This window comes from Triticum dicoccoides, chromosome 6A (assembly GCF_002162155.2).
Source record: "Triticum dicoccoides isolate Atlit2015 ecotype Zavitan chromosome 6A, WEW_v2.0, whole genome shotgun sequence".
NCBI lineage: Eukaryota > Viridiplantae > Streptophyta > Magnoliopsida > Poales > Poaceae > Triticum > Triticum dicoccoides.
In genome coordinates, this window is record NC_041390.1 from 115505689 (window position 1) to 115519187 (window position 13499).

A 13499-nucleotide genomic window follows, 5' to 3' on the forward strand; every position below is an offset into this window, starting at 1 on the left:
CATCCAGCCCTCCACACCACGGGGTCCTGTTCAACCACCCCTTCACGGTCTACTGTTCATCCAGCCCTCCACACCACGGGGTCCTGTTCATCCACCCCTCCATGGGCACCCCTCCACCGTCTACTATTTATCCAGCCCTCCACCACACCACGGGGTCTTGTTCATCCAGAGGCAATGTCACCGCTCACTGTTCATCCAATCCCCCCCCCACAACGCTCACTGTTCATCCCATCGATCGGCTTCAGTTAGCAGCAGTAGCGAAGGAATCGCTCGATCGGGTTCTGTTAACAGCCATCGATCGATCGATCGGGTTCAGTAACGCGTAGCCTGCAGTGCAATCGCTCGGGTTCAGTTAGAGCCCAATGCCTCGCTCGGGTTCAGTTAGAGCCAATGCCTCGCACACACGCACGTACGTGTACGAGAGAAACGTGCATCGCTCGGCCCCCGACCTCCCACCGTAACCGGGAACTCCCCGAAATCCCCCCCTCGCTTCTACCACGGTTTTTTCCGTCATGGACGGCCCAAAGAATGTCATGCAGCTGCGTCTCTGGCTCGCCCAGGACGAAAAGCCCATTTTCTGTCATGATTTTTTGTCATAGAAGTAGGAGCCCACCACATCTATGATGATACCGGGTTTTGTCACAATTATCGTCATAGAAGTGTCATATGTATGACAGAAAAAAATTCGTTCGGCCCAAAATGTCATGGAAGTGTCTTTTTTTGTAGTGAACCCTTCATGTCCTATTATTCTTGGTAGACCTTTCCTTAGAACTATTGGTGCAATTATTGATATGAAGGAAGGGAATATTAAATTCCAATTTCCATTAAAGAAAGGCATGGAACACTTTCCTAGAAAGAAAATTAAATTACCATATGCATATATTATGAGAGCCACTTATGGATTGCCTACCAAAGATGGCAATACCTAGATCTATCCTTGCTTTTATGCCTAGCTAGGGGCGTTAAACGATAGCGCTGGTTGGGAGGCAACCCAATTTTAATTTTTTTCCTTGCTTTTTGCTCCTGTTTAGTAATAAATAAATAATTTATCTAGCCTCTATTTTGGTTGTGTTTTTTGTGTTTAATTAGTGTTTGTGCCAAGTAAAACCATTGGGAAGACTTGGGGAAAGTCTTTTTGATCTTGCTGTGAAAAACAGAAACTTTAGTGCTCACGAGAATTGCTGCCAATTTTTATTGGAGAGTGATATTTAGTTAATACTTTTTAAAGATGATTAATATATAAATTCCTCACATCCAGCAATTTATTTTAGAATTTTTGGGGTTCCAGAAGTTGCGTTAGCTAGAGATTACTACAGATTGTTCTGTTGACAGATTCTGTTTTTCTTGTGTTGTTTGCTTATTTTAATGAATCTATGGCTAGTTAAAGATTTTATAAACCATAGAGAAGTTGGAATACAGTAGGTTTAACACAAATATAAATAAAGAATGAGTTCATTACAGTAACTTGAAGTGGTGTTTTGTTTTCTTTCGCTAATGGAGCTCACGAGATTTTCTATTTTGAGTTTTGTGTTGTGAAGTTTTCAAGTTTTGGGTAAAGTCTTGATGGATTATGGAACAAAGAGTGGCAAGAGCCTAAGCTTTGGGTTTCCCATGGCACCCCAAGGTAAAATTCAAGGACACCAAAAGCCTAAGCTTTGGGATGCCCCGGAAGGCATCCCTCTTTCGTCTTCGTCTATCGGTAACTTTACTTGGAGTTATATTTTTATTCACCACGTGATATGTGCTTGGAGCGTCTTGTATGATTTGAGCCTTTTCTTTTTAGTTTACCACAATCATCCTTGCTGAACACACATTTTGAGAGAGACTCACATGATTCGAAATTTATTAGAATACTCTATGTGCTTCACTTATATCTTTTGAGCGATATAGTTTTTGCTCTAGTTCTTCACTTATATCTTTTAGAGCACAGTGGTGGGTTTGTTTTATAGAAACTATTGTTCCCTCATGCTTAACTTATTTTATTTTGAGAGTCCTTTAGAACAACATGGAAATTTGCTTTTAGGAATAATATAAAAACTTTCATAGAAGTGCATTGAATACTATGAGAAGTTTGATACTTGATAATTGTTCTGAGATATGGAGATGGTGATATTAGAGTCATGCTAGTTGAGTAGTTGTGAATTTGAGAAATAATTGTGTTGAAGCTTGTGATTCCCGTAGCATGCACATATGATGAACCGTTATGTGATGAAGTCGGAGCATGATTTATATATTTATTGTCTTCCTTATGAGTGGCGGTCGGGGACGAGCGATGGTCTTTTCCTGCCAATCTATTCCCCTAGGAGCATGCGTGTAATACTTTGTTTCGATAACTAATAGATTTTTGCAATAAGTATGTGAGTTCTTTATGACTAATGTTGAGTCCATGAATTATACGCACTCTCACCCTTCCACCATTGCTAGCCTCTCTAGTATCGCGCAACTTTCGCCAGTACCTTAAACCCACCATATACCTTCCTCAAAACAGCCACCATACCTACCTATTATGGCATTTCCATAGCCATTCCGAGATATATTGCCATGCAACTTTCCACCGTTCTGTTATTATGACACGCTTCGTCATTATCATATTGCTTGCATGATCATGGAGTTGACATCGTATTTATGGCAAATCCACCGTTCATAATTCTTCATACATGTCAGTCATGCATCATTGCACATCCTGGTACACCGCCGGAGGCATTCACATAGAGTTATATTTTGTTCTAAGTATTTAGTTTTAATTCTTGAGTTGTAAGTATATAAAGTGTGATGATCATCATTATTAGAGCATTGTCCTAGTGAGGAAAGGATGATGGAGACTTTGATTCCCCCACAAGTCGAGATGAGACTCCGCACGAAAAATAAAAAAATAAAAAAAGAGGCCAAAAAAAGAAGGCCCAAATAAAAAAATGAGAGAAAAAGAGAGAAGGGACAATGCTACTATCCTTTTTCCACACTTGTGCTTCAAAGTAGCACCATGATCTTCATGATAGAGAGTCTCCTATGATATCACTTTCATATACTAGTGGGAATTTTTCATTATAGAACTTGGCTTGTATATTCCAATGATGGGCTTCCTCAAAATGCCCTAGGTCTTCATGAGCAAGCGAGTTGGATGCACACCCACTTAGTTTCTTTTGTTGAGCTTTCATATACTTATAGCTCTAGTGCATCCGTTGCATGGCAATCCCTACTCACTCACATTGATATCTATTGATGGGCATCTCCATAGCCCGTTGATACGCCTAGTTGATGTGAGACTATCTTCTCCTTTTTGTCTTCTCCACAACCACCATTCTATTCGACATATAGTGCTATATCCATGGCTCATGCTCATATATTGTGTGAAGATTGAAAAAGTATTTGAACATCAAAAGTATGAAACAATTGCTTGGCTTGTCATCGGGGTTGTGCATGATTTAAATATTTTGTGTGGTGAAGATAGAGCATAGCCAGACTATATGATTTTGTAGGGGTAACTTTCTTTGGCCATGTTATTTTGAGAGGACATGATTGCTTAGTTAGTATGCTTGAAATATTATTATTTCTATGTCAATATTAAACTTTTATCTTGAATCTTTCGGATCTGAACATTCATGCCACAATAAAGAAAAATTACATTGAGAAATATGTTATAAGGCATTCCACATCAAAAATTCTTCTTTTATCATTTACCTACTCGAGGACGAGCAGGAATTAAGCTTGGGGATGCTTGATATGTCTCCAACGTATCTATAATTTTTTATTGCTCCATGCTATTATATTATCTATTTTGGATGTTAATGGGCTTTATTTTACACTTTTATATCATTTTTGGGACTAACCTACTAACCGGAGGCCCATCCCAAATTGCTGTTTTTTTGCCTATTTTAGGGTTTGGCAGAAAAGGAATATCAAACGGAGTCCAAACGGAATGAAACCTTTGGGAACGTGATTTTCTCAACAAACATGCTCCAGGAGACTTGGAGTGGGCGTCAAGAAATGATCGAGGAGGGCACGAGGCAAGGGGCACGCCTACCCCCCTGGGTGCACCCTCCACCCTCGTGGGCCCCTCATTGCTCCACCGACATACTTCTTCCTTCTACATATATCCACGTACCCCCCAAACATCCAGGAGCACCACGAAAACCTAATTCCACCTTCGCAAACTTCTATACCCGAGAGATCCCATCTTGGGGCCTTTTCCAGAGCTCCGCCGGAGGGGGCATTGATCACGGAGGGCCTCTACATCAACTCCATGGCCTCTCCGATGCTGTGTGAGTAGTTTACTTCAGACCTTCGGGTCCATAGTTATTAGCTAGATGGCTTCTTCTCTCTCGTTGGGTCTCAATACAAAGTTCTCTTCAATTCTCTTGGAGATAAGTTCAATGTAATCTTCTTTTGCGGTGTGTTTGTTGAGATCCGATGAATTGCGGGTTTATGATCAAGTTTATCTATGAAAAATATTTGAATCTCCTCTGAATTCTTTTATGTATGATTGGTTATCTTTGCAAGTCTATTTGAATTATCAGTTTAGTTTGGCCTACTAGATTGATCTTTCTTGCAATGGGAGAAGTGCTTAGCTTTGGGTTCAGTCTTGCGGTGTCCTTTCCCAGTGACAGCAGGGGCAGCAAGGCACGTATTGTATTGTTTCCATCGAGGATAAAAAGATGGGGTTTATATCATATTGCATGAGTTTATCCCTCTACATCATGTCATCTTACTTAAAGCATTACTCTGTTCTTATGAACTTAATACTCTAGATGCATGCTGGATAGCGGTTGATGTGTGGAGTTATAGTAGTAGATGCAGAATCGTTTCGGTCTACTTGTCGCGGACGTGATGCCTATATACCTGATCATACCTAGATATTCTCATAACTATGCTCAATTCTATCAATTGCTCGACAGTAATTCGTTTACCCACCATAATACTTATGCTCTTGAGAGAAGGCACTAGTGAAACCTATGGCCCCCTGGTCTATCTTCCATCATATTAATCTTCCAACACTTAGCTATTTCTATTGCCGTTTATTTTACTTTGCATCTTTATTTCTCTTTATCATAAAAATACCAAAAATATTATCTTATCATATCTATCAGATCTCACTCTCGTAAGTGACCGTGAAGGGATTGACAACCCCTTTATCGCATTGGTTGCGAGGTTCTTATTTTTTTGTGTAGGTGTGTGGGACTTGAACATGATCTCCTACTGGATTGATACCTTGGTTCTCAAAAACTGAAGGAAATACTTACGCTACTTTACTGCATCACCCTTTCCTCTTCAAGGGAAAACCAATGCTGTGCTCAAGAGGTAGCACTCCCCATATCCAACTTGATATATCTGCCTAGATCTTTCCTCACCACATGATACTTGCCAAAAAGGAAAAATAAAAAGGAATAGAGAGAAAAACTTTGACTCTTTGCATAAAAGTAAATACTGAAAAGTAAAAGATAGGTCGTTCGCAGAGGGAAGCAGAGGTTGCCATGCGCTTATTTATTTGTATGCTCAACCCCTTAGTGCAAAAGAACGTCACGCTATATTGCCCCTTATGATAGCAACCTTTATTATGTAGTCTGTTGCTTTTATTCTTTGCCATCACAAGTTCGTACAACGCTCAATTTTCTCTTACACTAAATGATCTAACACTTTTAGAAGCAATTTTTATTGCCTTATTGCACCGATGACAACTTACTTGAATGATCTTTCTCAATCCTTAGGTTGGTATGGTGGACTCTTGAAGATAAGATTTGGGTTTAAGGGTTTTTTGGATGCACAAGTAGTATCTCTACTTGGTGCGGAATTTTTGGCTAGCAAAGATGGGGGGAGCACCACATGTTGAAGGATCTATGACAATATAACTTCTATGTGAATATGAACAAACATAAACCATTACATTGTCTTTGTTGTTCAACATCAACAATTTTGGCATATAATATTTTGATGGGGGCTCACAATCACAAAAGATTTTCAAGATAGTGTATTTGCATGTGAAAGTTCTCTTCCTTCTACTAATCATTCATGAATTGCTTGTATGACCAATATTGTGATTGTCAAGCTTCAAAAGATTTCACTTTTTAAACCAAATGTGAAGCTACCACTAGGCATGATATGAACATATAATTTCAAGTTCATGATATTCAATTCATTCAACAATTTACTCATAGGATATAAGTGAAGCACAAGAGTAAATCACAAGCTACTCCAAAAAGATATAAGTGAGGATCAAGCGAGTAGTTACATGAAGGGATAGCTATTTGAGGACTCTCTCTTATTTAAAAGTTTCAGATCTAAGTATTTTATTAAAAAAACAAGAAAAACAAAACAAAATGACATTCCAAGAATAGCACACATCATGTGAAGAAGAAAAAACTTAGGCTCAACCGATAAAACTTAGGCTCAACCGATACTAACCGATAATTGTTGAAGAAGAAAGGTGGGATGCCTACCGGGGCATACCCAAGCTTAGATGCTTGAGACTTCTTGAAATGTTATCTTGGGGTGCCTTGGGCATCCCCAAGGTTGAGCTTTTTGTGTCTCCTTAATTCCTCTCATATCATGGTTTTCCTAAATCTCAAAAACTTCATCCACACAAAACTTAACAAGAACTCATGAGATAAGTTAGTATAAATCAATGCAAAACCTTATTATTCTATACTGTAGCAAATCACCAAAATTATTATTCAACATTGCATACTAAATGCCTCTGCGTACTTAATACTCCTATCCTCAAATAGAATCACTAAACAAGCAAACATATGCAAACATAACAGCAATCTGCCAAAACAGTAGGGTATGTAAAGAATGCAGTATTCATCATACCTACCTAACTCCAAAAAATTCTGAAAAAATGACCACACTTTAGAAAATTTATCATATCTTATTTTGCAAAAAGTTTCAACATTTTATCACATTCTGACCTTTCTAGGGAAGTTTTGCAACATCGATAAACTTTCAGTTTTGAAACAGCAACTCATATACTTGCAAGATAAGCATGGCAAAGGCTATACTTGACATTTTTATTGAAAATAAAGATGAAAAACATTATTCTAAATAACAGCAAGCAAATCCTAACAAAATAAATTGACGTTCCAAGCAAAACACATATCATGTGATGAATGAAAACATAGCTCCAAGTGAGGTTACCGATAATGTTGAAAACGAAAGAGGGGATGCCTCCCCTTCTGGGGCATCCCCAAGCTTAGTTGCTTGGATATCCCTTTAATATTTTCACAATTTATATTGAGCAATATAAGCCATAGAAATTAGAAAGCAAGCAAACTATGAATTGTAAATAGAATCTGTCAAAAACAGAACAGTCTGTAGTAATTTGTACTACAACCATACTAATGCTACTCCAAAAATTCTGAAAAAATAGGGAAACCTCGGTAATTTGTCTATTAATCCTTTGCAAAAAGAATCAGCACTTTATCATGCTTTTGTTAGAAATGATAATTGTTTTCCTGAGTGCAAAAGTTTCTATTTTTCAGCAAGATCAAATCAACTATCACCGTAAGCCATCCCAAAGGTTTTACTTGGCACTTTATTGAAACGAAAGCAATAAAACATGATTAGTACAGTAGCCTAATCATGTGAACACACAAAAACAATAGGTGAAAGTTTTGGGTTGTCTCCCAACAATCGCTTTTCTTTAATGCCTTTTAAGCTAGGCATGATGATTTCAATGATGCTCGCATAAAATATAAGAATTGAAACACAAAGAGAGCATCATGAAGAAACTGACTAGCACATTTAAGTCTAACCCACTTCCTATGCATAGGGATTTTGTGATCAAACATACTATGGGAACAAGAATGAACTAGCATAGGAAGGCAAAACAAGCACAACTTCAAGATTTTCAACACATAGAGAGGAAACTTGATATTATTGCAATTCCTACAAGCATATGTTCCTCCCTCATAATAATTTTCAGTGGCATCACAAATGAATTCGACAATATAACTATCACATAAAGCATTCTTGTCATGATCCACAAGCATAGAAAATTTATTACTCTCCACATAAACAAATTTATTCTCATCAATAGTAGTGGGAGCAAATTTAACAAAAATAACTATCATGTGATTGAAAGTTAAAATCATGATGACACGTTTCATGGTTATCATTATTCAATATAGTATACATGTAATCACCATAATCATCATAAATAGCAACTTTGTTCTCATCATAATCAATCGAAACCTCCTCCAAAATAGTGGATTCATCACTAAATAAAGTCATGACCTCTCTAAATCCACTTTCATCATTATAATCATCATAAATAGGACGCATGCAATCATTATAATAAATTTTCACATCAAATCTTGGGGGACTAAAAATATCACCTTTATCGAACATAGCATCCCCAAGCTTATGGCTTTGCATATCATTAGTATCATGGATATTCAAAGAATTCATACTAACAACATTGCAATCATGCTCATCATTCAAAGATTTTTTGTCAAACATTTTAAAGAATTCTTCTTCTAACAATTTTCCTTTCCATCATTCTCACGAAAGACATTATAAAGATGAATAATATGATGCAACCTCAATGCCATTTTTTGTAGTTTTCTTTTTATAAACCAAACTAGTGATAAAACAAGAAACTAAAAGATTCAAATGCAAGATCTAAAGATATACCTTCAAGCACTCACCTCCCCGGCAACGGCACCAGAAAAGACCTTCATTGCTGGGATGCGAGTGCCGCTTACCTAGCCTCCCCGGCAACGGCGCCAGAAAAGAGCTTGATGTCTACTACGCAACTTTATTCTTGTAACTCGTGTTGGACCTCCAAGCGCAGAGTTTTGTAGGATAGTAGCAGTTTTCCCTCAAGTGGATGACCTAAGATTTATCAATCCGTGGGAGGCGTAGGATGAAGATAGTCTCTCTCAAACAACCCTGCAACCAAATAACAAAGAGTCTCTTGTGTCCGCAACACACCAAATACAATGGTAATTTGTATAGGTGCACTAGTTCGGCTAAGAGATGGTAATAAAAGTGTAGTAATGATAGTAGATATTGGTTTTTGTGATAAGAACAATAAAAAACAGCAAGGTAACAAGTAACAAAAGTGAGCACAAACGGTATTGCAATGCTTAAAAATGAGGCCTAGGGTCCGTACTTTCGCTAGTGCAATCTCTCAACAATGCTAATCTAATTGGATCATATAACCATCCCTCAAAGTGTGATGAAGAATCACTCCAAAGTTCCTATCTAGCGGAGAACATAAGAAGAAATTGTTTGTAGCTAATCTTTTCGATCGATCTATCCAAGAGTTCATACTAAAATAACACCAAGTTATTCTTTTCGGTCGATCTATCAAGAGTTAGTACTAAAATAACACTAAGTTATTCTTTCTGATCGATCTATCAAGAGTTCGTACTAAAATAACACCAAAGCAAATTCGGATCATAATACTCGATCCAACACAAAGAACCTCAAAGAGTTCCCCAAGATTTCTACCGGAGAAACAAAAGACGAGAACGTGCATCAAACCCTATGCATAGATTACCCCAATGTCACCTCGGGAATCCGTGAGTTTAGTGCCAAAACATATACCAAGTGAATCAATATAATACCCCATTATTACCACGGGTATTCATATGCAAGACATATATCAAGTACTCTCAAATCCATAAAAGTATTCAATCTGATAAAACAAAATCTCAATGGGAAAACTCAATCCATCACAACAAGATAGAGAGGGAGAAATACCATATGATCCAACTATATTAACAAAGCCCGTGATACATCAAGATCGTGACATCTCAAGAACACGAGAGAGAGAGAGAGAGATTAAACACATAGCTACTGGTACAAACCGTCAGCTCCGAGGCTGGACTACTCCCTCCTCATCATATTGTTGCCGCCGGGATGATGAAGATGGCCACAGGTGATGATTTCGCCCTCCGGCAGGGTGCCAGAGCGGGCTCCTGATTGGTTTTTCATGGCTACAGAGGCTTGTGGTGGAGGAAGTTCCGATACAGGTTAACCCCGGAGGTTTTTGGAACATTTAGGAATTTATAGGGGAAACAGGGGGTGCGAGAGGCCACCGAGGTGGGCACAACCCACCTGGGTGCGCCTGGGCCCCCAGAGGCGCCCTGGTGGGTTGTGCCCCCCTCGAGGCACCCCCTAGGTGCTGCTCTGCCCATCAGGAGTCTTCTGGTCCATAAAAAGTCCACAAGCTTTTGTGGTGTTTGGACTCCGTTTGATATTGATTTCCTGCGATGTAAAAAACAAGAAAAAATAGCAATTGGCGTTGGGCACTGGATCAATGGGTTAGTCCCAAAAAATGATATAAAGTTGTTATAAAATGATTGTAAAACATCCAAGAATGATAATATAACGGCATGAATACTTCATAAATTATAGATACGTAGGAGACGTATCAATATAAAACATCCAAAACAGATAATATAATAGCATGGAACAATAAAAAATTATAGATACGTTGGAGACATCTCACTTCCTCCATTCACCGGCTTGATGTCGGCTTGTAAGTTGATCCTCTCATCTATGTCTATCATTAACTTGTTTGAGTAGTTTTACTAGTTCTTGAGGATATGGTTGAACCCTATATGATTCTTGTTGTGATCCAATATCTTCTTTTCATGATTCGAGTTAGTATTATCATGAGTGTTGAGAGGAGGCCTCGCTCGCACTATTGTCATGATTGGCCGAAACTACTCTCGTTGTAAGGGATGGGGATATTGGGGTAATTTGTGGTGGCAGTAAAAGCCTCAATTCCTCGCCTTTGCAAATTGATAAGGGAGTAACGGAGAACCCTTAGAGAGGCCAAGTCCACGGGGTAAACCCTTAATTATCATGAGTTGTAACTGTATGGGGGAGACTATGATGGTGGCATGTGTGGCACAAAGTCTATGTTAGAGTAGAACATGTTCTATACCCGGCTCCACCCACTTATGGATTGACAAGTGAATAGAGGATACGATAGTTCATATATGTGGTAGTGATTCCAGAATCCTCGAGAATGCCTTACTACTCAAGCACCATCCTTACTAACTTACCATATTTTATTTACTGTTTTTACTCTCTTGTAGTAGTAGTATAGTTAATTACCCATTTATCTAGTTTCCCTAGCAACATATAGAATAATAGGCTATTTCCAAACTCCGGTTTGTGTACGTATGTAGCTCCTTAAGTGACAGTGTACCTACGGGGTTTGTGGTGCCTTCCTATATCAGCTCCTTATGGGTTCGACACTTTACTTATCACGAAAGTGCTACAACATCCCTGTGCACTTGCAGGACATCAATGACCCAACCTTCTCAGCAGAGCTTCCAGGCAAGCGAACCCCCTTGATCATTCCAGATATCCCCTATTATTTCTCTCTACACTCATGCATTAGGTGTTGTCATCATTGTTGTTTGGTAGATCCTACTCAGATGCATAGCCTAATTTTGACGCCTGATATAAATACTTTACCAGTTATCCTAGCATGCCTAGTATAGCTATGCTAGTGTTCCATTAGTTGCCCATACATCCTAGTCTGGGTTGCTATGCTAGATTACCGGGCCGTGATCCCCTCTAGGAGATGATCATGGGTATGCTTTACATTACTACATTACAGTCTTACATTTATGTTTGATATGGGGGCTGAAGGGCAGGTGGTACCACATAGTAAGAGATGGATGTCGTGGCATTGTCACGGCAGATGTCCTTAGTGTCAGGACTTAGTCGCGAGGCCAACGCATCTATGTGGTATCTTGAGAGGGGTTGAGCGGGATGAGAGACGCGATGTTTTACCCAGGTTCGGCCCCTCACGGTGGAGGTAAAAGCCTAACATCCTGTTTCATTGATATTGATGATGATGATCACAGTTACAAGAGTGCTCTAACTTGAGAGCTATTGTCTAAACCTAACTTGTCCGACTTGTGGAACTTGTCAATCTTGTCCTCTTTTGGGGAGCCCTGCCCCTCCTTATATATGTTGGAGGGGTGGGTTACATGTAGAGTCCTATTAGGATTAGGACTAGTCTATCTCTAATACAAACCGGATACAAGTCCAGGTCTTAACTCCTTGTAAGATAAATGTTCCTCATGCCTTTCCTCTTAAACCAGCCCACCATTAAGCGTGAACCGGCCTTCTAGGCCTTGGGCCTTGTCATCCATCTGTCCCGCATGCCGGATCACCAGTGACTCATAATGACCATGTGGGTTGCTTGTAAACCGCCAGGTCAGGGCGGGTCGCCAGTAACTCGCCAAGTGTCAGCGGGGTCTTCAGATAAACTGCCAAGTCCGGCCGGGTTAACTTCCGGCCGGTTTACACCGCGGGGTATATCCCCGACATTAGCCCCCAAGTTTAGCTTGGATTTATTCATGGTAAACTTATGCTGCAAAATAAACACAAGGACAAATTTGACAGGTTATGCTCCGGGTTAAGAATTTTTGTAAACCGGTACCTGATCATCCTTAAGTCCTTCTTATTTCCTCCTTCTGGGAAATCTGGGTCAACAGACCAGCTTCATAATCAATTTGCCGACATTGGCTTGTCACCGAGAAATATTGTGAAGAATAACTCCTTTGACTCAGCTCTGCCGGTTTAAGAAATATGGGTCTGTAGCCCCCAAGTCTTAAGAGGAGAACATAGTGATAACTTAAGATTTGCTCCAATAAGTGTTTCAACCTTGAAGAAATCCGGTTTATTCATCTCAATCATATAAACTGAATACTCCATATATGTAGCCCCCAAGTGCCGGGTTGTCATGCTTGCAGCAACCTAGGACTTGTAATTGCTTATAAAAACTTCAATCAGTGTAGCCCCCAAGGGCCGGGTCATTATGCAATAATTAGCAGGGACTTTATAAATATAATCATGTAGACTTGAGCAGTGATGTGTAGCCCCCAAGGGCCGGCTTAGTAAAATAATACTGAACCGGGACTTGATATATAATTCAATGAAAATAACACCTTATAATGTAGCTTCCGTCATAGGGCTTGAACCCACGTCCACAAGGTTAAGAGTTTTGTGCTTTACCAACTGAGCAATGAATCCTTCAATATTATGGACGAAAACTTGTGTACCTTGAATTGTTGACTGGAGCAATTGGTAGCCCCCAAGGGCCGGCTCATTATAATATGATGAGTCGGGTCTTCAATAAGACTAGTAAAAATGACTTTGCATTAGCCCCCAAGTGTCATGGTGCATGCTTGCAGCGACATGAGACTTGCATGTAATCTCAATTTGAATAATGTAGCCCCCAAGTGCCGGGTCGTGAGCCTGCAGCGACTCGGGACTATTCCTTCCATTGTAGAATAAATCATATCCTTTGATAAAATAATAACCGTTGCGCTAAAGTGACTTTGAAAACTCAATAATACCGGTTATTAATAACCATAAAAATCCAGCCATGTTGGCTATTCAAGATAATATAATCTGGTATGAAAACCTTATTCATTCAATATCATAATGAAAATCCAGCCAAGTTTGGCTATTTGAATAATATAACCCAATGATTTATAAGCGCATAATTCCGATGGCGCAATCCATATATA